Raw genomic sequence first — 24,293 nt, 5'->3', positions numbered from 1 at the left:
AAATTATAAACGAGGCAATGCTTTTAATATTTAATGAAAAATAACGAAAATTTAAAAAAGAAAGGAATGCAACCTGGCTGTTTGGGAGCTATACATGCATTTAGTTAACAAAACTCTATCCTGAGGAAGAAAGAAATCATTGTATTTAGGAGAAAAAAGCCTCATATTTTTCACGCACTCGGTTCAACTCAGGTTAATCTTTTCAGAGAGATGTGTTATTTTTCAAACACTGACAACATTATAGTTATGTCACAAACCATGCTACCTTAGCAATTATATTCCAAGTAGTAATTGGGGTGCACTTCACCAAGGTTTTGAAGAAAAGCTTGTCAGCAAAGCATCCACAATGGAGGAAAATACTCAATACTGTAATCACAATGGAGTTACAGGTAATGACACTGGTGGGAACCTCAGCCTTTAAAGCAAGCAGATCTTTAGCACCTGTCTTCAGAATTAAATCAACTGCCTGTGAAATACCTGCTCCTCATGTCCTGACCACAAAGGCAGAATGTTATGGCTCTGGTTTTGGGATCTCAAATCTGTCACAGAGGCTGTGGCAGCAGTGCAGAGGTTCCCCGAGGCATCTTTTCAGTGACAAAAGGCAGCTTTGTGGCTCTGGTTCCCACTGGCTTTGTGAATGGGGAAGGAAAAGAAATTTATTGCATTAAAACCAACTTATATAAATACAAAAATGCCTTTTTAAGGGACTTGGAGTACTGTGTTTTGCCTCTGAGATATGGAAAACACAGCAGTAGCTCTGTATTAAAGTATAGATTTTTGAAGAAAACTCTGTAGAGAAGGGAAGTGAAATGACTTCAAAACCAGATTGATGTTTGGGGGATCACATCTTCATTTGATCTGGTTTTGGACACATTGCAACCCTTAGTGAAAGCTGGTGTTCATGTTAGCAATTTGAATCTCTTTACAGAAAACCACAAAAGTTTCCATTTAGTGCTCTTCCATTTTCAGTCTCAGTGTTACATGGTCAAAGTCAGCCCTTGCCCTCATCCCGGTTTAGATTTCTATTGTTCTGTGAGTGCCATTTTGTATCTTTCACATGTATCACATGCCTTTGTTGTTGCCTTTTCTCATTATCACTGTAGTATCAGTGCACACAGGTTGTTGTCTCTGAAATGAAGCCTTCAGCCTTTCTCTTTCACCTTTCAGATGAGTTTTCTAAAGAACCATAAACTTGTATAATTATGCTTTCTGATCTGAATTTCATCCAAATTTGATCTTCCATTGTTCAACTCTCTTTTATTTCTAGTGAAGTGATGATTAGTTCTGATGCACACACGAGCTTGATGGAGCCAAGGTTCAACGAGACGCAGAGGAGGGATGCTGCCTTCTGTGGCTTACAGAGGCTCTAGGAGGGAATCTTCCTTTGACTTTACAGAAACTGTCATAGGAAAGTCTGTACTAGGAAACAACGTTTGAATCACAGATTTACACTCGCGCAACCTGAGTTTATTTTCATGACCTTGGGGTTCCCCACCCTTGCTCCTGTCTGCAGCTCAGTTTTCCCTTTTAAGGGATGAAATAATGGTTGCTGGATAATAAAGGATGAAATAATGAGCTAATTAATAGAGGGTGGCTTTCACTAGTGTTTTTAAATCAGGTGTGGAACAAAAATTGAAACCACACAGCGTTTCTAGTAGGTTTCGATCCAAGAATTTTAGTTCCATGTGTTAACTCTGGCTAATATTCTTCTTAATAATGGACTAAATATTGCATTAAATGTTTTCATCTATTAGTGAATAAATCACAGGTACTCTAGAGTTCCTCTTGCACTCATTTTAATTGCACATTGAAGACATCTAAAAAAATAAATGGGTGTAAATAACAGGTAAATGATGAGTCAAAGCCAATTTACAGGAGCAAGGTAAAGTCAAACTCAGATTTTGTGTCATAATGTGGTAGATTTTAGCGTAAGATATCTTTCACTGAACTCTATATAGTTAGTATGCAGGGATAGAAAGCTTCCAGGACATATTATAGCACCTTCCATCATCTAAAAGGGACTACAAGAGGGATTCAGAGAGGGGTTTTAAATGGGCATGTAGTTATAGGAAAAAGGGTAATGGTTTTAAACTGAAAGAGGACAAGTTTATATTAGTTTTTAGGAAGAAATTCTTCACTATGACAGTGGTGAGGCAATGGAACAAGTTGCCCAGAGAAGCTGTGTAAGCCCCTGAAATTTTTCAAGGCCAAGTTGAATGGAGCTTTGAGAAACCTGGTCTAGTTGAAGGTGTTCCTGCCCAAGGCAGGGCAGTTGGAACAAGATGGTCTGGAAAGGTCCAGACCAATTCTGTAATTCTCTGATTTGTAAGTGTACAAGCATGTATTTAGGACATAAGAGTAACTTGCACACTGGTAACAGAAATAGGCACATGCCCAGTTCCTAGGTAGCATCAGTGAGTTGGCAGCACAGTGTTCCCTATGGAAATACTCTGTAAGTTGAAAGATGCAACTGGCATTCAGTGACTGGCACGCTTGCACTTCTTGGACTAGGGTGTTTTGTTTACCTAGTCATGTCCAGATGCCTGGCTTTTAATTCTTTTGCTCCAGTATTCATGACAGAAGACTTGCTTTTCCATCTTGCCTGTGTATTGGTATATGCCCCAATCAATGAAAATTTTAGGAGGCGAAGAGAGGCGAAGTTTTTTCACAGGACAATGTTTCCTAAAAAAAAAATGGAGGATCACTGTAATGTATTGATGTGCAGTGGTACCACATGTTGCAGAGATGCAGATGCATCTCCATGACTCCACCAACCCTCCAAGCCAGCTGTGAGACAGTAGCAACCCAGAGGCTGTGTGTACACTTGATTCTTAGTAAATGTACGTTGTGTTTACAGTCCAGGGAAGAGGGAAAACCCACTGAACTTTTTTTAAGGAGAATGTACCCCAAGTTTCCTTTTCAAGGAAAGCATTGCTATACAAGAGAACAGGCACTGATGATTCTTTTGCTAGTCACACTATAAAAGCAGCTCCTAACAGTGTATCTCTTGCTGCTGTCATTAAGGGAAGACAAATAAAAGCATGAACACTGCCATGCTGGCACTCAGCAGCCCCAGTCTGGAAAAACACACAGGCCCTATTTCAATTTCTGCTTTTCTAGTGTTATTTAGTTCATTTAATCAAATAGTTGAAGTCCAATTACATAACACTACTTACAGCTAAAATATTTGGCAAAGTGGTGCTACAGCCTGCTCAAAGTGTTTTAAGCATTTAAGCACTCAAAGGGTATGTAATAAGGTATATACTCAAAAGTGTACATAAATTACATTTAAGAACATGGAGCTGTACAGGTTTTGGAATGCTTGTTAAACTGCTGCTTTCTCTGTTAATTAAAAGCTCCCACTGCCAGTTTGCTCCTGTTTTACTAAAGTGCTCCAGTGTTTGGAACCTCTCCATGTACAAATAAATGTAAGCAGTCTTCACATGTGTGTGCATATATGTATATTAAAAAATATCTTTTGGTAAGACAATTCTTTGCTTTTTAATCTGCCACCAAATGCTAATCTACCAGAATGTAGTTGTTTCTGCTCATAAATTTCATACAAAATTTCACCAATATAGTCTGATGCAGGATTCCCTATGCAGATATTTACCTACACATATTTTTGATAAGAATTTTTTTATCAGGTATTTTAGAGCTGCACGTGTTTTAAGAATTTTTTTAAGTGTATATAATTTATATATCACAAATATAAGAAATTTTCTTGTTTTCCTGTAGAATATAAAAGAATAAATGTAGACTATTACTCACAATAACAAGATATGTTGTTACTCACAAACACTCTAGGCTCTAGAACTCATCTTTTCAGGTACGTCCATAAAAGTATGATAGCTGAGGTTCTGATTTATGTTTAACAGAACACACAGAGACATCAAGCCTTTTTGGCAATAAGCGTGTTTGTGTTTCATATTCCAAATAGGAAAATGTTCAGTTGCTGAGCAGAGGTATGGTGGATTGTACTACATATGATGTGAGAGACTGGAGAAAAGGATTACTGGCTCAAAAAAACCAAGTGTGTGTGTGAGGGGCCAGGGCAAGTTCTGCAGCAGCGGGACCACGCACTGCTCCACACCCCATCCCCTTGGAGTCTGGAGTCCAGCCCAGAACTGCTGTCTGTCACTGGCACACTGGAAGCAGAGCCCCAGAGCCCACTCCTGGAGCCCCAACGTAACCCCAGAGCAGCTGGATGACCAGAAGGCTCTCCTGAGTGGAGGGGGTGGCCACAGGAGGCCAGAGAAGACAAAATCCATTGCACAAGACTTGCAGGTGTCCCTATGGTTCTTGGATATTATGGCAGCTGACACCATGCTAGGATCCAAGGTGGTAGCTATATTTTGCTTTCCTCTCTCTCTTTTTCTCTCTCCTTTTCTGCTCAAAATTTCTTCTTTAAATCTGGGTAATTTAAGGTTGGACGGGTCATATTTTGCTAAGTCAATGCTTTGTGAAAGGCTTTGTTTTGATTGAAATTTTTGTTCAAAATTTTGCCAAACTCCTGATCTTCTACAGTTTGTCAGTAAAGTTTGGGGTTTTTTAGTCTCCTGGGAACTTTTGTTGAGTTCTCCTTCGTGCCAGCTCAGGGAAAGAATAGTAAATTAAGCCCCTTTTAAATAATCTTGCCGAGTAAGGAGCAGGGCTCAACAGTGGTGGAAAAGGATGATCCAAAGATGGTGTTTATTGTAACACAGTGGTGTTATTTATGCATGTTAGACCTGTTATTTTTTGTGAGTGTGTATGGTTTGTTGTTTTGGTATTTTTTCCCCAGGTGTCTCGGCTGGAAGATAAAATAGATGGACTTGTGCTGGGAAGTTAGATGAGATAACAAAAACACTAATATCCTGGATATATACTAACGTATTAGATAGAAACATGGGGAAACTTAGGTCTATCCTTGTTCACTTACAGCAGTGGTCCTACAGAGGAGCCTGTGTAAATGCAGTGATTCTGATACCATTTTATCTGCCTAATTATTAGTAATTTTTTAATGTTTGCAGAATTTATTTTAAAAGAAAGGTAAAATAACACCTTCCCACACTCACAAAATACCTTGCTTATATCTTATGTCTATGGGGAACTGTAGTTTCAGTGATTGCAACTTTGTTTGCAATTCAAAACCTGAATTAAGGAGGTCTCTGCCAAAATATGTGCAACAGAGTCTGAACAGCACAGAGGCACATCCTTAGACTTAACAGAGGACACTTCACATGGTTACCTTAAATACAGTGACATAGAGATTAGCTGGATATTTTTAATTTGCACAGAAAAAAAAGAGCTTTACTTATGAGAAATTCATAATCTTCTGGAACTTGAGATCCCTTTGCATGTACTTTACTGTCTGCACATTTTTTGACAATTAATGTTGAGAAGTTTCTGTGTAAAGTATTAATATAATTACTGTCTCTCTTGTTAAAATAACACTTTTTAATAATTTAGTATGTGCAATAGGCTTTTAATAATAATTGGAAAGGCCTTGGAAAAGAATTTAATGAAAATTTGGGCTGTCAAGAAGTACTGTCATTCTTTGACTGACTTTTGTCCTATTTCTTTAGTTACATGCTCTTTGAATGGCCCCTTATGGGTGTCTAAGTCAATTTAGATTTTGGTTTTAGTTTATCCTCACAAATAATCACATACAGAAAAATAATCTTAGTATTTAAATCTAGTTTAAAACTGTAATTCACATAAAAATAGCTTTACTATCTTGCATTGTTAACTTTATTGAGCAAACAGTAGTTATAACGTTACAGATATTAGTCTGCCATAAGTAATGGCTTCCATCTTCCAGCAGAAGAAATTTTAGTTTGCAGGTGAACCAGCTCATGTGAAACATTTATTTTCCAGTACATGTGCTGGAAGAATTATGAGGAAAGCCAAATTAATTCACAAAATTTGAAGACAAAAGCCCAACATTGAGCACTCAAGCAAACAAGTCCATAAAAATCAGGAGTTTATGTTTGGGATCTTTCTGAACTTCCACTCCAGAGATCTGTTTTTGTTTGAAATTATACATCGCTGTCCAGGACCTTAATTATGTTATTTCATAATCTTGTGTGTGTCCTGTCATTTTTTTTACAGGCTGTGCCCCCTAAGACAATGGCATAAATTCATTTTGGAAATAGGGATAAAAACCAGTGATGCAAGAAGAAATAATGGAGAGAATTTCCTGTAGTAACAACCACATCAATCAGCGCAATTGGCTTTGGCACAACAAAGACGATCTCTTTGGGCAAAGATCTTTCCTACTGAGATTCACTTCCCTATAAATTCCCTGTAATTTCTCTGAGAGTACCCAAGGCTTGTCCCCCATAGGTTATATTATCTTCCATCCCTTGTAAACCCCATGTGCCTTAATACATAAATACCTGATTATTGTAACCAAGTGGGAGGCAGGAAGGTTTGGGGGAAAAAAATTTAATTCATATTTAAAATATTTAGATTTTTTTCCTGTAATTATGCTGGTAAAAACTCCTAGTAAAGGTGAGGTTTTAAATTGGTTTCTGTTTGTCACAGAGTTATCCTTTGAATTCAGTGGTGCATTAAGACATTACCTAACACTGGTGATGTAGTGGTATATGAACCTGCAGCTGCTGTAGGGTATAATTTTGGAGCTGCGTACATGTATTTAGTAACAGAAATGTGGGCAATTTAGCCAGTTCTGAGACACAAACTAGAATATTCCTAGAACAGCAGAAAACTGAACAGGAGCACATCCACTACCATTATTTTAATCACAGAATCAAAGAATTATTAAGGATGGAAAAGACTTCTGAGATCATTGAGTTCAACTTTTGACCAAACACCACCTTCTCAATTGAACCATAGCACGAAGTGCTACATCAAGTAACTTCTTGAACACTTCCAGGGATGGTGACTCCACCACCTCCCTGGGCAGCCTGTTCCAGTGTTTAACCACCCTTTCAGTGAAATTTCCAGATCCACAGCAAACTAATTCCAGATGGGTAGTTGGCAGTGTTCCCCACCTGCCTTCTCTGTGTTCATTCACATCTGTTGTTTGCTGTGTGGTTTTGTGGGTTTAGTTCCTTTGGTGATCTAGTTTGGGGAAATACAACTGGGTCATAAGCAAGTGTGAACAGTCCTCCAGTTCAGAAAATAAACTCTCTTTTTTCTTCAAAGCAGTACGTGCAGTAGGTTTGTAACAAACCTACAAGTATATGTATGTATTTCTTATGTGCATGTGAATAAATATGTATCCACATGACTTGGGAACTAAACTGGATAAACACTTGAGTCTTTCTCATGCTTTATAGGTGTCAAAAATCCCTTTAATGTACTTCTTCCTTCATTTCACTCCTGATTTGTCTCTGCCTTTAATCACTTTTTATCTGTTTCTCCATCTGCAAGTGCTCTTACAGCAACAAAAGCCTAGTTATCTGATTTTAAATGCCATGGAGAGATCAGACAAAATGAAATTTGGTCAAAACTGCTGGCTGCAGCTGCAGCTCAGGACAAATGAAGCTACATGCTGAGTACTAACTCACCAGTGCTGCCATCAGGACTTGCTGGGACTCTCCTTGGCTAGAGTTCATTTTAGCTTGTTTCTGCTGTGACAGCATTTGTCTTTCTGTCACAAGATTATTACCTGCCTTGTTCAAGCTTATCTCCATGCATAGCAGATGTGGTCAAGATCTAGCAAACCTGTACAGTCTCTACAGAACAAGTGAAAAAAACGTTTCTGATAGCTGGGCCTGTGAGATGATGTTGTGTATCTGTAACAGTGAAGTGGTGATGATCATCAAGCTGTAGCTGGGATCCAGTGGGGAAAAAACTTCAAGTAAGCAAACTGCTTGAGGAAAACATGAAAAAAATAGCCCTGAGCAGATGCAATATTGAAGAGAAGGAAATCCCACCATAAATGTCACATTCCTCCCAGCAAAGACCTCAGCATGCTACTAATATGTTGATTCCCCTCCAAATTCCTTGATGGGTACTCTGAATTTTGGGATCCAGATGGTCACCTTCAAGGGTAAATTTAACACTGAAGAAAAAGGATGGATACTTGACAGTGAATATATAGCTAAATAATTTAAAAATATTATCAATAAGGGGTTTTTTTTTATTCATTTAGACAGTGACTTAGCAGTGCTGTAACTAGGCAAATAGCAAGCACTCATTGCATTTTAGTTTCAATATCAAGACCCTAAAGTACCCTAAAGTACTTGGATCCACTTTAAATTCATATTCCCTTTCATCCATAACAAGATCTTAAAGTGTAATATTGTTATGCTATGGTTTCATGAAATTAGACAACAAACTTTAGGGGTATGATTGAGTTGTCCAAACACAAGATGTCTCATATCTTTTGACATCACTTGCAGTGTCTGAGACATCTATTGTAGAACACAGACAAAGTAAAATCAAAGTAGATTCATGCTGTACCAGAACTCGACAGGGAAGCTGAGTGGGATACCCAAGGATGTTTACCATGGCATTAAGTGGTGTTATCTCAGGAAATGCATTGCATTTTCATGACACATTATGTAAAGGCACAATCAGGAAAGCAAAGACTTAATGTAGGTTTTTAACTTACCATAGTCCTTGGTGTGTTGTGCATTTCACTGGGAAGTTTTACAAAGTACGGCAAAGTCACCACCTTTCCAGAGCTGGCTCTTCAGAGCTGGCCAAAGATCAAGGGATTGCAAAGGGGAAAGCACAGAAAAAAGAAAGAAAACCCAAGTGAATAGACCTCAGGTTCTGTATTTTATGAGGTCACTGAAATAACTCCAGAGAAATCTGAAATGTATCAGGAAAAAAAACCCTGTTTCTTCTTTTTTTATTTAAAACTTTGAACTAACAAGCTGTGCTAAAATTGAGAAATTAGGGAATGTATTAGCTCTACGATACTTTCTATTCATTTCATGTGCAACAAGACTACTTTCTGCATGCAGAGCAGAAACCAGGCAAGTTAGGCTCAGTAGCATCATGAAAGGAGCTAAGTCAGGAAGAGCTTGCAGTCTTTGAAGTGGGTAACTAGAATGTAGGACAATTCCAGTTCCAAACAGAAGGCACATAAAACAACTGATAAATCAGTACAGTAGGAATGGTACCAACAGCAATAGTGAAGGATATGTTTTGAAATAAGAAAAGAAGTTGTTTAAAACTCAGAACATTGGGTTAAATAGTTGTTGCATTTTCCTAAGGTTTAAACATTTTAACTTTCAAGTTTACCTGTGTAGTTTAGATTTAACTCCCTTAATATTTATTTTGGGAAAAATAAATTGAAAACTGATAATTGAATTGAAAACTGAATTGCCTAAGCACCTCTGTTGGGTTGAGGAGAGGGAGCACCGAAGGCAACTTATGCATCTGAATTATTTTCCTGAGGGCAGTACAGATACCAACAATTGTAAATTCTAGGAGATATGTATTATTTGCTCTGCAGTTGCAGTGGGATGGCAGTGAAATTATTAACAATGGCATCTCAGATTTTATGTGAATTATACATTTCTGTAGTATTTCCTTTTGTTCTTACCATTGCAGCTACCAAAGCACTATGGAACTATTTTATTCCAAAGTAGCTATGCATAACTCTTTTTGTCAATATTAAGCAATATCTTCACTTTGTCTAGGGAAACATAATCCTAGATCATGCCCAATCCCAGGGTTTGCATCAAAGGTGTATATATGTTTCTGTAGGTACCTGTGCATCAGATGTTTTCTTTCCTTGCTGAGGATCCAGCCTCAGCGCACTCAGCCTGCTCACTGATGTACGGGCACAGGGGAGACATCACTCCAGAGCTCTGGCTCCTGCCAGCTTCCTTGCAGCTAATCAGCCTAAAGGCATAACCACGTCTCTCTGCTTTATTCCTGACTGCAGGAAGATAACAGGCTCTGGATCAGAGGGCTTTTAACAACTAAGGGTCAATAAATTTTATACAGCAATGCCATGACAGTAACAGGGATGCCGCCTGTGTATATCTTTTCCAAGAGCTGCCTATACAAAGCCCTTTGGCGATTAACAACCATCGTAATGTCCCCTGTCAGGAATTTTACCACTTTGACATCCAGCACTCTGGCACTTCAAACAATTCTTCACAAAGTGTCCACAGCACAGTTAACTCTATTAAAAAGTGAATCATTTTCTGATTTGTTTTGTTCTGGAGAAGAATCAGTAGGAGTGTTTCCTTCCTTCTTGATGCCTTCCATTCCCTAAAGAAGGTTATGCAGTCATTCAAGCACTAGTTTGTCAGAGCAGAAATGAAATTAGGAGTGGCATGTTCCAGGGAGAGCATCAGCATCACTCTGCAAGGATTCCTCAGAGGAAGATCCAACAGTAAAATCAGTTGCTGGACACATTTTTTGTCCCATGGCATCTGCATTTTTATTTCTCTTCATCTATCCATTTTTATTTCTTTTTTTTTAATAAACTGAGCTAATTCAAGTAGCCCTGGTAAAAATTTTAAATGGCTCAGAAAATTAAAAAAAAAAGTCATCAAAGGAGAAAGAAATTTTCTGTATCTTCCTACAGCCAGAATGAAATAACTAGAAAATTCTCTGGGCTATCCATCCTCAAAAGCAGAAGAAAAAAAAGTTTTGTCCTTTGAGAAGTATGTTTATGACTCAAAAGTCATGCTGGGCTTCAATATTTTATGAAGACACCTGAAAAACCTCATCTTTATCTTCTGCTGTTCTAGTCAGTCATATGATACTGCTGAGTGAAGGCTATTTGTGCTTTGCACCTTCAGATTATATCTTCTGCCAACATAAACATTGTTTCCTTTGAGAACTTTAAACTATCTGTTTAAAACATTATACTCAGTTTAATTTCTCACAACAGTATAGCTGGAGAGATCTGTATCCCTGGAAATGCATATTCCTGAAATTTAGGATTTCTATTGTGTCTTAAAAATTCCCATTGATTGCTGCTTATCATAATGTATCATATATTAAATATAAAATTACATGTATTTATATATATTGGTATATTAGATACTAATTTTAATTCTAGTTTTGAATAAAAACAAAGTAAATTAATTTGGACTCATCCCAGTGATTGAAATTCATATACTACATGACAAAAAAAGGGAACAGTTCTTCTACATACCCTTTGTTGAGCTGGGTTCTCTCTGCAATGAAGACCAAACATATATAACACCTCATTTCATAAACGTGGAAAATGCAAGTGCATCCATCATTTTGCAACAGTTTTGCAATTTTATATTTTTCTAGTGATTTTTAATAATGTGAGAAAAAGATCACACCATCATGGTCATTGATGATGTTAGGAGAGGTTGGGAAACTGGTATCCATAGCATGTATGGAATTTAAGGGTTCTTGCCATGGGAATATTAGTAAATCAATATAATGTTGCTACACAACCATCTTTTTGCTATTATGCTGTAGCAAAATAACAAAATAGTTTGCTTAAGATTCTTCAAGAAATTATTTCACTGTAGATAGAACCTTAGAATCACAGAATGGATTGGAAGGGACTTTAAAGACCAATCCCCTGCCATGGCAGGATCACCTGATGATCTCAAAGTGTTGCTGCTAAGGAATTTTTTGTTTTTCAACTGCCCCTCAGCCAATCTTCTAACATAAGGTTGTTCTGTTTCCTACAAGCTGAAGTGCTTGGTTTGCCAAACCCCCAAATGCATTGTCAATATCTGTAAATAATGCAAAAGGTGGTGCTTGCAAAACTCAAGCTCCATCGCATCACCATTTTGCTTGTGGAATCACTTTATCTCAAATATGTTTTTCTATGCAGCTGGAACTGGAAATAGTCTTCATATTTATGAAGCAACAGGTGATGAGGCAACAGGCTTTTTACTTATTCTTTCATACCAGATACATGCCCTCAGAAATAAAATTAGGAAATTACAGTATTTCATGCTGATCATTCGCTTTTAACAAACCAAGGATGACATGCATTAGCTGCTGTTAGCATCACATTATGCCCGTGACGGGAAAGGAGTTTCAGAGTTAGCGATGTGTTCAGCTTAGATATACAATGTAAGTTGTCAGAGCACTAGTAGAACAGTAATGGCAATCTTCCAGTAAGAAATTCAGTATTTTTCAGGTATTTAATCTGCTCAATCAGTTTTTTCATTAAATTCAGAGTAAACTGCTTTTGCTTTTTTAATCTACTTGATTTGCCAAAAATGTATGTTGATGTGTTGTCCTGTAAACAGCCCGTACTGCCAGTGACGGTTTTGTGGCACACAAAAAGTTTCTGGTTTTTTGAACACCTATGTACAATAAATAATGAACAAAATACCCTACACTAAAATGCAATGCATTTTAAAGACAAGTCATCTGAGTCCAAAAATTAAATGTGAACCAGATGCTTTAATGTTTTAAAGAGCTGGCTGGATGTCATCATGCTAGTACAAGGACTCTATCAGGACAGCTGTTCTACATGCTGAGTCCCAGATGCAAACATGATGTACCTTTCTGAAAGCAATTCAAAATTTCCATAAATCCTTTGCTAATAAGTTTCTCTGAGGCTTCAAATGGACGTTGGTAATGATCAGATTTCTGGTATAACAAGATTTGCTTACTGAAGAGGTCCAATATACAACATATAAGAGAAATTATAGTTACTGGTCTCTCTTAAAAACATTTCATTTGTCCTTGTTGGGTCACCAGACTATGACCTTTCTTCTGTACCATTTATTTTTAGTAGAAAGAGTACTGTAATAATTGTGCCTGATGATTGAAGATGAGGCCAGACAGCAGCTCCTTTGAAACACAGCATGGAGCAGGGACAAAAAAAAAGGCCAGAATTTTTATCATTTGAGATGAGAATTTTTATAACACTGAGTAAGTCATGTGTGTGTTTTAATTTAAGCATTTCTGGTACTGCTTAAATACCTTATTGAATGAGACCAACAACAGTTTTAAAATCTTATAGTTCACAGACAAAAGAATACAAAACATCTCATAGTCCTTTCTTAGGTTATTTTTACTAACTGTACTCCTTCTGTTTGTCATTTTAGCTTAACTATTTGTTTGCAGAATCTTTTCTCTTCTAAATTATTCTCTTCAGGGAGCTTTTGGGCATCAATCATTGCAAAAAGAACCAGCAACAGACAACAAATGGCAGTCATTCATCATCTGAAACAAATGATTCCAAGTCTGTCAAACTCTAAACTCGCATTCTTTCATCAGGAAAATCATAACCAAAATAGATTAATTTTGAAATTGTACCAGAGAGAATTTGCAAAGTACACAGATGAACAGAAAACAAGGTTCATTTATTCCCCAAGGGGAGCTGCTTTGCTTGCTACTAGATAGCTGTAGTGGTTTGACACTGGTCAGGTTCCTGTCATGCACCAAAGCTACTCTCTCACTCCCCTCTGCATCTGGATGGGGGAGAGAAAATTTAATGAAGGGTTCATGGGCTGAGATAAGGACTAGGAGAGATCACTCATCAAATATCATCAAGGGCAACACAGGCTCTAATTAGAGATATGAAGTGAATTTATTGCCAACAAAAGCAGAGAAGGATAATGACAAGTAAAATAAACCCTCAAAAATACCTTCCCCCACCTCTCTCTCCTTCCCATCCACACCTCCTCCCCAGCACTGCACAGAGACAGGGAATGGGGTAATGGTCAGTTCATCACCTGTGGTTTCTGCTGCTGCTCAGGGGGAGGAGTCATTCCCCTGCTCCATGGTGAGGTCCCTCCCTCAGGATACATTTCTCCATGAGCTTCTCCCTGGTGGGTTCATCCCACAGGCAACAGTCCCCCTCAAACTGCTGCAGTGTGGGTCACTCTTCCTCAGGGTGCAGTCCTTCAAGGACAGCCTGCTCCAGCATGGGCTCCTGTCTCCATACAGCCTCCTCTCAGGCATATGCCTTCTTTCACGTGGGCCTCCTCCAGAGGCTGCAGGTTCATCTCTGCATCCCCGTGGATTTCCATGGGCTGTGGGGGCACAGCTGCCTCACCATGGTCTTCACCAGGGGCTGCAGAGGAATCTCAGCTCTGGTGCCTGGAGCACCTCCTGCGCCTTCTCCACCACCCTTGGTTTCTGCAGAGTTGTTCCTCTCACGTGTTCTCACCCCACTCTTCTCTGGCCGCAATTACATCTGTGCAAAATTTTTTTCTTTTTTTTTTTAAATCTGTTATCACAGAGGTGTTAACAGCATTTCTAAATTGGCCCAGCCTTGGCCAGCAGCATGTCCATCTTCAGAGTCATCATGGATTGGCTCTGCCGGACATGGAGGAAGCTTCTAGCAGCTTCTCAGAGAAGCCACATGTTTAGCCCCCTGCTACCAAAAACCAGGCCATGCAAAAATACAATAGCTTATTGCTCATGTGAGCAAAGAAGGGAAAGAGCAGAAACAGTGCAACAGGGGATGATAGGAACTAAAGATGAACAAGATGAATTTCTTGTCATTACAAAGGGTACTCCAGCTTAGGGCATTTCCAGAGCACGTCATTCGGGGTTTGTCTGAATATTGGGACAATACTTGAGGCATAAACTTCCTTCGGTTTTTGTAGATTTTCTCCCTTACATTTTCCTAAAACCTACCATCCCTTCAGCAGGAGCATTTAACTCATGGCAAAGAAAATGGGGTCTTGTTCCTGACTTCTGCAAGTGCTAAGTTTCTGTTTGGTCTGGTTTCAATTTTGTCTGTAGACTTACCTCTATAAATCACACCAAAACGTCACACTTCCTAAACCCTCCAAGGGATTTTTCCTTAATGATTGTTGCATAGCACATCTTTCAGGGAAGAGGTTTTATTTAATTTGACTAAGTAGAACATAGTGTCCATTAATGTAATGCTAAAAAGTTACAGTAAGAACACTAAGTTTCTAAACAAGCAACCATGTTTATTAGTAAACTTTATCATTGTTTTCATAAAAAGACAAAATAAATTTGATACCTTTACACGGAAGGGGTATTTATGGGAGCTAAAAGAGACCTTTTAGTAGGCTGCAGCCAGTATTCTCAAATTCAGAAGGAAACAGAAAACTGAAAAGATGGTACAAATTAGTCACAGCCTGCTGCTAGAATGACAATATCTTGGAAATACAGTTAAAAGCAGAAAGAAAGACAACAAAGGGGAGCAATTAAATATTTACCATCTGAAACTTGTAAAGGACTCAGCCATACCACAGCTCAACTGCCCTCGATGTCTTACCTCAGGAAAATCTGGGTTTCTTGGAACCAGAGCATAAATATGCTTTGTAACATATCAGTGTTTCAGGGTCAAGAGACTAAGAGAGGCACAGAAGCGCATCTGTGTGGATTGCTGAAAGATTAATGGAAAAAAGAAAGCAGTCAAAGATACCACAAGGCCAAAAAAGCATAGCCTGAAAAAACCCCTCAGCTGTACACAAGAGGCTGAAACACTTAGCAGAAAGTCTTACTGTTTAATTTTTCATGAGTCTGATTACAGAGACACTGATCCAACAGTATTATGGGAATGCAAGATTAGACAGTCAAATCACTTCAGTAACCACCATTTTGTCCCAAACATTGTTTTAATTACGACTGGCAAGTGCTAGAAGAAATTGTGTAAGTGGCAACCTTCTTTGGCATTTTTAGACTAGCAAATTTTGTGTACAAGAGGAGCAAGATCCATTCCACGAGTTGCTAAACATCTTTTATTTGTATGAAGCCCAAAACACTGTAAATAATCAACACTCACAATTGCATGCTTAGACCTACAAAAAGCTAGTTTGTTAGCTGGCTAGGTAGGTAGATAGACAAACCCATATGCCATTTCAGGGTCTGGCTGTTAAATTGATATCTAAAGGGGAAAAAAAAAAGAAAGAACAGATCAAGCCTCTTTTCTCAGTGACATTAAGAAAAACAGAGGGACCACTAGCTATTAATTCACAGTTCTATGAATACATGAAATAGGAAAGTAACTTTGTCTCAGTTTTCACGTAATCCTATTACTTTAAAATAGGCAGTCTAGCTGTAGCTAAGTACAAGCTGGTATGCAGCCTAACTGGCTTCCCAGAGTCATTAAGGAGAATACTTCCCTAAGACAAAGCTTATTATTATTTGAAAATATGAATAATTTTTTGCGTGTATATGAAGCCCAAATATTGGTGTGATGTTGAACTGAGAAGCTTTATTTTATACTGAGTCAATAATTTTTGTGTTATTTCTAGTGCCAGTGGAATATTATAGTAAGCATGAAAGTATTAAGTGAAAAATTATATACTATGGACTTCAGTTTAGTTTGGTTTTGTTTTTTAAAGCAGCATTACATTCTTTATTAATGCTGTGGAAAAGCAATTCCAGAAGTTCTCAAAGCACTTATTACTGCTGTTGTACATTTCCTGGTTGCATGAGAAACAGGTAAATGCAGAGTGCTAGTTTTCCTTTCAAGGTTTTGCCAGGAACCTGATGACTTTCTGGGGGCATTTTCCTTTTTGGGGTGATTTTTTCTCTTTTTTTTTTTCTTCTTTTTTTTTTTTTTTTTTTGTTTGGTTTGGGGCTTTTTGTGTCTCTTTGCACTATCTCATGCTTTCCACTCACAAGTAGGGAGTAACAAAAGAAATGTTATGATTGTTTATGGATATTTCTTTTTTTTTTTTTCAAAATTCTGGAAGAACCCTTTTTAGCATGCCACACAGCTAAATAAAACTGTTTTTCCTTACCTTTTTACAAGGCTGCATATTATGATGATGCAACATTAGGAAAAAGGCCCAGAGTTTGTATATAAACATAGCATAACTAAGACCTTTTTTATATTAAACTGGACTTTGGACATGGAATTTTTTAGTTTTACCAACACTATTTCTTCCTGATCAAAGAAGAATTGTATTTGGATGGTGTATTTTTATGTTTAGAAAGCAGAAAAGTATATCATAAATTTTAAATAAAAAGAAAAGTAACAAATGTGTTGATCTTACCTTTTGCCAGGCACACATGTATTCTGCTTACTAGGCAATTGATTATTTTTTAAGTGAAGTGTTTGATTAGCTTCTAGTAAATGATTTAATAGTACTTTATATGTCAGTATTTAGTAACTCAGATAGAAATATTACATGTATAATGAAATGATGAGAGTAAGATGCACAAGGATGCAGTTGGAGCCCATGAACTGTTGTCAGCAAGTCTGGGATTTTGTGTGTGCCTGTGTCTAGCCTAGAGACATAACACAATTTTCAAGTGACCTATTACAGCTGTGAATTAAGGGGGAGGTGGGGGAAAATAGCTGTTTTCTGTGCCATAGAGTAGTTTTACAAATCACCTACCCCTTAAGCAGGTACTTTTAATTTAGTATTTTATAGCTGTATATAAGGCAGGTGGTTGTGGCAGTGTAAAATTCAGGGGTAACATTTTTCAAATGTTTTCTGCCTGTCATCTTATGCTGTTGGCACTCTGCATTAATAGATTTACACTGTACCTTGCAATACTGTGTTTGGATCAGAGATGTACCAGCGCTGAAACATTCAGGGATTTAACCAGGCCATGCTGAAGAAGAGAATGGAATGCTTTTCCAGAGGAATTGCTTCTTTGATTTGGAAGTATTTTACTGACAGGTTTTTGTACACAAATAATTCTGTTTATATTAGCTTTATTCAGTCACACTGCGCTTTAAGCACCATATGTTGTCCTCAGAGAGAGTTTACAGATTTCCAAAAACTAGATTTTTTGAGTTCTCAATTATGGCATTCAATTGTTAAAACTGAATGATAGTTTTCCTTTTAGATCTAAATAAGATTTTCAAAAGAGGCATATCTTTCAGCACTTTTTGTTTGTTTGTTTGTTTTCATTTCTTTTTCTCCCCTTCACCTTAAATCAAGGATAGAATTGCTTAAATTCTACTATGTTGCATCTGTGCTAAATATGTTTGGCTCCCACTCTGCTTTCTTTTTCCTCAAGGAAAAGAGAAATGGGAGCAAATAGAATTCTGAAGTTATTCTTTAAGCAGATTTGAGGTAGAGAAGAAATGAACAGGAACGGTCTGAGAAGTGATAACCATTAAACAGTGAGGCTAAACCAAAACACAACAATACAGTTACAGCTGCTTTAGTCCAGACACAATCATTGCTCCCATATCATGTCTCAAAGTATATCTAGAAAGAGGAGGCTCACAAAGGGTAGAATAACATCTAAAATTTATATGAAACTCTCCCACAAATTATCTCCCAGTCCTATAATTTGTCACCCAGGACTTTCAGGATCACATCTTGATTTGAACTTGTACCCCGTGGCTTCATGTAACTTCTCAGCATTCACCTCATCTTGTCACAAATGTCATAAAAACTTGTTATTTATATTTTGATGTCCATTATCAAGGAAAACACTTTCAGAATTCAATTCCCTGCCAGAGAGGAATTAAAAACCCTGCTGGTTTCCAGTGCAGTGTTAGCAGTTCTGTGGAGCCCTAGCTGGTCTGTAGCTATGCCCACACATTATTTGCCAGGTTTCCGCGTAGTGACTGTCAACGTCCCAGCTTGGTTTGGTGTGGCTTGTGTCCCCCCCAGGAGCCTCACATGCACAAAGAGAGAGGGGACCAGGATGTTTTCAGCAGTGTGGATGTGCATCCTGGCTATAGCAAATGTGAGCCTGCAGCATGGAGAGGCATCCTTCTCCATCTGTAGCTTTTGGTGGGCTGAAACATTACTGCCTGTGGGGACTGGGGATGCTGGAACTTACTGGAACTTGCCAGAAATGTGCAAAATAACTATAAACAAAGGATACAAACTGAGGAAAAACCAAATTAATCTCGGGCCCTAAAATACATACCTATTATCATATTTTTTGTGGCAGCAGCTTCACTTAAAGAGAATCAAGTTCATATAGTGGTGGAGGGAGGTCTTTTCTAACCTGGTTTGCTCTGCCTCATGGGCTGGTTGGCAGAAACTCTCCTGTGGCCAGTTCAGCTCAGCAGGTCTGAAGCAGTAGCTTGAGGTGGCTGGTAAGCCAATGTGTGGAATTACAGATTTGCCAAAAAACATCTGTGCTCCCAGTCACTCCAATCACCTTTGGCCAAATTTCCCTTTGCAAAATTAGGACAATAATTTCTTATTCTGTGTGACAAGGCTTCTAAAAACTGCACAGCTCAGCACTGCAAAAGGATATAATGATGATTTTTTGTGTCAGTGTAAATTTTTTTTTTTTTATATTTCCCCTCTATTTAAATGTAAGCCATCTCAGAAATTTAAATCATCAGTAAATGTGATCTCAGTGAAGTTTGACAACAACTTTTTTCTTCTTCCCAAATTGGCTATAAATTACCATGAGAAACAAGTAATACTTATACCACCTCCCATGATATTTATGAGTAGAAGTCAATTTATTTTGTGGAATTGGCCATTCTAATCAGTGTTGTTCTCCTCTAAGACTGAATTATGACAAGGTCAATACTTGATGTAAATTTACATTTACAAGGCATTATCAGTGAAAGAATTGTAATTGTAAAATTCGACAGAAAACAACACAAACCCATTTCACTTTGTGCCAAAATATAATCAGGTCTGAAAATGGTGACAGAAATAAATCCATTTTGTGACAAATCTAAGATTTTAATCTTATGAAAGGATCTCCTTAGAACCATACATAAACACTATTACAATGCTGCTGAAAGGAACAGATGGCTTTTTTTTTCCCAGAGGGAGATCTGCATGTGGATGAAGTGCAGTGTTATTAATGGTCATAAAACCCTTTGCAAATATTTTAAACCCAAATATTAACACACCAAACTTGGCAAATGTCTTCTTTTGAAGGAAATATATTTCCCTTTCCTTTGAATCCTGGAAATATGTTTTCCTTGAAACTAGATGTACTACTGTAATTAAGGAATTGCTTGGTCAGTTCAAATGAATATTCAGGTGATACTGGTGAAAACTCAAGAAATGAAAAAAATTAATGATAAGATTTAAGGGCATTGTGCACTTCAACACTGGCCTTTAACATGCCACAGTTTGTGACAGACATCCTGCACTGACACATTTTTCTAGACCTTGCTTTATTGCCTAAATAATGGATACTAATTGTAAAACTTACAATGAAATGACATAAAATATAGCACTATGACCCTAACCTTGATATTTCCATACCTTTTTTTATCATTATTCCTTTTTTAGGAATTGGATACTGATTGTACTTATTATTTGAGGTTTAGTCAATGCTTAGTTAAGTACTTTTAAATATCATTGACATAAAGAATTCAACATTTGTATGTCATGTGTCTTTTCCTTGTATGAAGAGCAGGTCAATACTATCATTGTTCCTTTCCTGGTGTTCCAGGGAAGCAAAAGAGAAGCAGACTTAATCCCTGCAATGTCAGTCAGATGTTTTGGCAGAAATATATACATAAATTAAGCTTGCTATTTTCAAAAGATATCCAAATCTAACTTTGTAATTGAATTTTCCCATAAGATTGACTCCACTTTACTGTGGATTATTTTTTGTTTGTGTCCTGATCAAAACTGTCTGGATGAAGTTGATGATAAAGACCTTCTCTCCGTTTTCCCTAACTTTAAAGGACTGCTGGAAATTAATTAAGTGGATAAAACTAGAACTGCAGTCCTTCCTTTTCACCTAAATAACTTAGGTTTTTTCCTCATAACTTTAACTAGCATAGTCTGTTAGTTACAGCCCTTTCTTTCTGTCATTTTTTGCATCTCCCCACTTTACTTTTAAAGTATAACTTCTTTCTAACAAAAATCTCCCATTTTTATATTTCTGTTACCAGTCTATCTCAGGAAATCCATCAGTGAGAAATCTGGTTGATGCCAACAGAAGGAATAATATCCCTGTAATTTCCCTGTGGCACAGATCAGCCTTTTAATGGACTAGGAGCTTTTCATCCCTTGGCTGACCAGGTTGTTAGAGTCCCAAGGCTGACAGTGAGCACCACCAAAGCCTTCTGCATGGAGAGAGGGCTGTAGCTCTGAAGAGCTGGCCAAAAAGAAATTTATTCTGAATTAGCATCAGTTACAAGAATAACTCAATGGGCTCACCTAGTAATATATTTGTACCAGGGATTTTTTCTCTTTCTTTGCGTAAGTGTAATGAACCAGCACTTCGCTTTTTATTTCTGACCTGTCTTTTCCTTCAGCTCCCTCTTGTAAGGAACTGAAAAATCTCAACACTGCTCTCCTGTTGTCCTTGCACCCCTGGTTTCCACTTCTAGCACTTTTTAAGCCTCCTGTGTTAATGATGAATTTGTCATCACGGAAGTGGTACTTATTTGTGGTACTTTAGTAATACACAATTTTGTGCAAAAAATAGACCTTACTTTTGCTTTTCACAGAATCACAGAAAGGAACCCAGAAAGGATCATTGAGTCCAACTCTTAAGTGAATGGGCCCATATGGAGATCAACCCCACAGCCTTGGCATTATTAACACCACGCTCTAATCAACTGAGCTAATCTCAGTGGCTTTTTTGCGCATCTTGTCCAAATACATTATGAGTTAAACTTTTGCACTTAACCTGAATCAGAAAATCTCCTCTGATATTTAGCAAAAATGTTCCTACCCATTTCTATGACATTTCTCAGCAGAAAAAAAGACAACTAATTAGCAAAATAGTTTTTATGACTTTAAATCACTAAGCATTTGAAATCTAAATCAAATGTATTCAGCGAATGTCCCAGTTTACAATACTTGAGGAAGTGAAAGAGCATTAAAAAAAAAAAAAAACAAAAGCAGCAAGAAGCAAAGTTGAGGTCAGAGTCTCAATGCTCATAGTGGAAGCTTGTATTTAAAATACAAGAAAAAAAGTCAAGAGGCTTGACCAAGGACAATTTTGAACAGTTGTAAAAGCATCCAAGTCTGAAGGTTCACATTCCCTTGTTTATGGCCAGTAAGATACCAGGTGTTTGCAGAGAATCACAGCTGGATAATTCTCCTTTTTAGTGCCAATCAGCTTCACACACTGGGTGCTGGTGCAGCTGGTGCAGCAATGCTGGTGTTGGTGCAGAAGTTTGAGAAATGGGCACATCCAGGAAAAGAACCTTTCCAAACTTGCCTGTGTCTTACTAATGAAACTGAGCAAATGAAGCATTTCCTGAAGAGGCAGGTATTAACATTTTTATCAAGGTTATTCAAATCTCATGCTGGCTCCAGTTGTTTCATGTGGCTTATTGACAAGGTTCTGTGCTGTGACATTATCCTGAGCAGCGATGCCACGGGATTAACTCGTTGACTTTCACCTTTCCTGGTGAGCTGGCCATATGACGCCACCATATGAGATTCCTGCCCAGCCAGCCAAAGGCAGCCTGTGCTGGTCAGCATGCCAGCAAATGCCTCCGCTGATATTTGGGCTCCCCTAGCAAAGTCTTTGAACAGATTTCTCTGTCTATCACCACCCAGGACAGATATTGCTGTGAGAATAGATTGATTAAGTGATGGAAAATTACTTCGCTGAGGTGAAGAACTAATTTAACATAGTCACAAGGATGTTGTATTCTTACATAAATGAATGCTCTATACTAGCAAAACTTAGTCTGTTCAAGTTGTAAGATATACTTGAAATTTTATTTTGTTCTGTGAATTTAATGGTTGGGGTTTTTTTTAGTTTTTAGACTATACTACATTTTTTATATTGAATGCATGAATTATTTGTAAATTGGTTTTCTTAGATGACTTTCTAAGCCCTCTTGGCCTCCTTCCTTGGCATGTCAGAATTTAGAAGCTGGTTTCCATGGATTCTGTGTGTTCAGATTTTAAATTTATTTTCCACGATGTTCATACCATTAAAATTAGATAATTAAATATTTGTGAAAACAAACAAATGAAAAAAAGTGGTGGTCTGATCAGTCGATATTATTTTATGCAACTTTAATTTTCTATTACGCAGCCTCAATGAGGCTAAAGTTCATCAGCTAGGGATGTGGGATAAAAATCTGTGACCTTTCAGTGGATTCTGCATAAAAGCACCTGGAAATATCTGGTAGGCTTATTTAAAAAGCGCAAACTGTAGAAATGTGTTAATTATAACCTTGAATCGGTTCCAGTTCTAAATTTATCTGAGCTAAGTACATTGCTTAGGGTAAGCAGGCAAGAGATGGGAAATGGCTGCATCTCTGCTGAGCTCTGGAAAGGCAGGTTTGCTGCTGCTGAAGAAGCTGCAGTGTATTAACTCCTCAGAGAAGAGGTACAGACATTGAAAGGGGCATCCTTAGAAGCAGTTTTTGCCTCTCACAGCTTCCAACATCCCACCAGTACCAAGCCATAGTTAATAAATTTTCTAATGATTGCTTTCCAATGCAGCTCAGCCTCCTTAACTCTTCATTCCCATCCATGGCTGCAATACACTGATCATGGCTCCTTATTCTGAAGACAACAAAAAGTAATTTAGCCAATGGTAAAGAAGAGTCTTTTATTAGTTGGTGCTTACTAAGACAGGTAAGAAATCTCAGTGCTATTTGTGTTAGCACAAAAACTTGAAGGCTGTTTATTGGCTGGTGACTAGCTGACACAGCTAGTTCTGTCACATTCAAAGACTCCTTGACATCAAGTTTCATTTCCATCTCCATACTTGTCTTCATGCTATGCTCATTTGTACAGGCTACACTCACAGCTTGTGCTGTCAGGAGAAGGTTGGTTGGCTGGCACGTCTGGAAGAAAGGCAGGGCATAAAAATTCTGAGATTAGCACATTTAGTGTCTCTGTCGCCACTGCCATAGGATGTGCCTGTCAGGTGAGGAACATCAGCTCTAGATGAGACAGTTCTGCTTCAGCTGATACACAGAAGAGGAATTTCCATTTGATCAGAGCACATGAAGCATAATTTAATGCTGCAGGCACTCAGTCGTCATCCATCATTAGAAGGATAAGAAAAGAAAAAAATTAATAGATTTTTCATTTTCTTCCTGATTTTCAGGTAGTACTCCTGCTCTCCTTTTATTTGTTAACAGTTATCTGCCAATACAGATGGCAGAGATTACTTATGGTGTCTCAGGATCTAAGGCAACTTGGGGCTAATTGTTATGAAGAAGAGAGTGCATGGATAAATACAATCATACAGTTGCTCTTGCTTTTTTCTGAACCATCCAATCTGGACACTCACAGAAACAGGAACATGGGATTTGGTTTACTATAGCAATATCTGCAAATAAGCTATATTTCTTTACATTTTTGAATGTGAGTATCTCAGTAGGAGACATGAGAAGAGAATAAGGAAACACTGTTCTAATAATTTCAACTGTCTCATCCACAGTTCTCTCAGTTCCATTATTTTTTTTATTCCATATGTGCAAGTCTGGCTTTCCAGAAAAAATGTAGACCGTCTCAACTCCAGACTGAAGAATCTACAGTATTTTTAAAATAATCAGTATTCTTTCGAAGACACAAACTTCAGCAGCAGATTAATGTAAAGTAAGGGAAATA

This window comes from Corvus hawaiiensis, chromosome 5 (assembly GCF_020740725.1).
Source record: "Corvus hawaiiensis isolate bCorHaw1 chromosome 5, bCorHaw1.pri.cur, whole genome shotgun sequence".
NCBI lineage: Eukaryota > Metazoa > Chordata > Aves > Passeriformes > Corvidae > Corvus > Corvus hawaiiensis.
Note: the sequence above shows the minus strand (reverse complement) of the source record.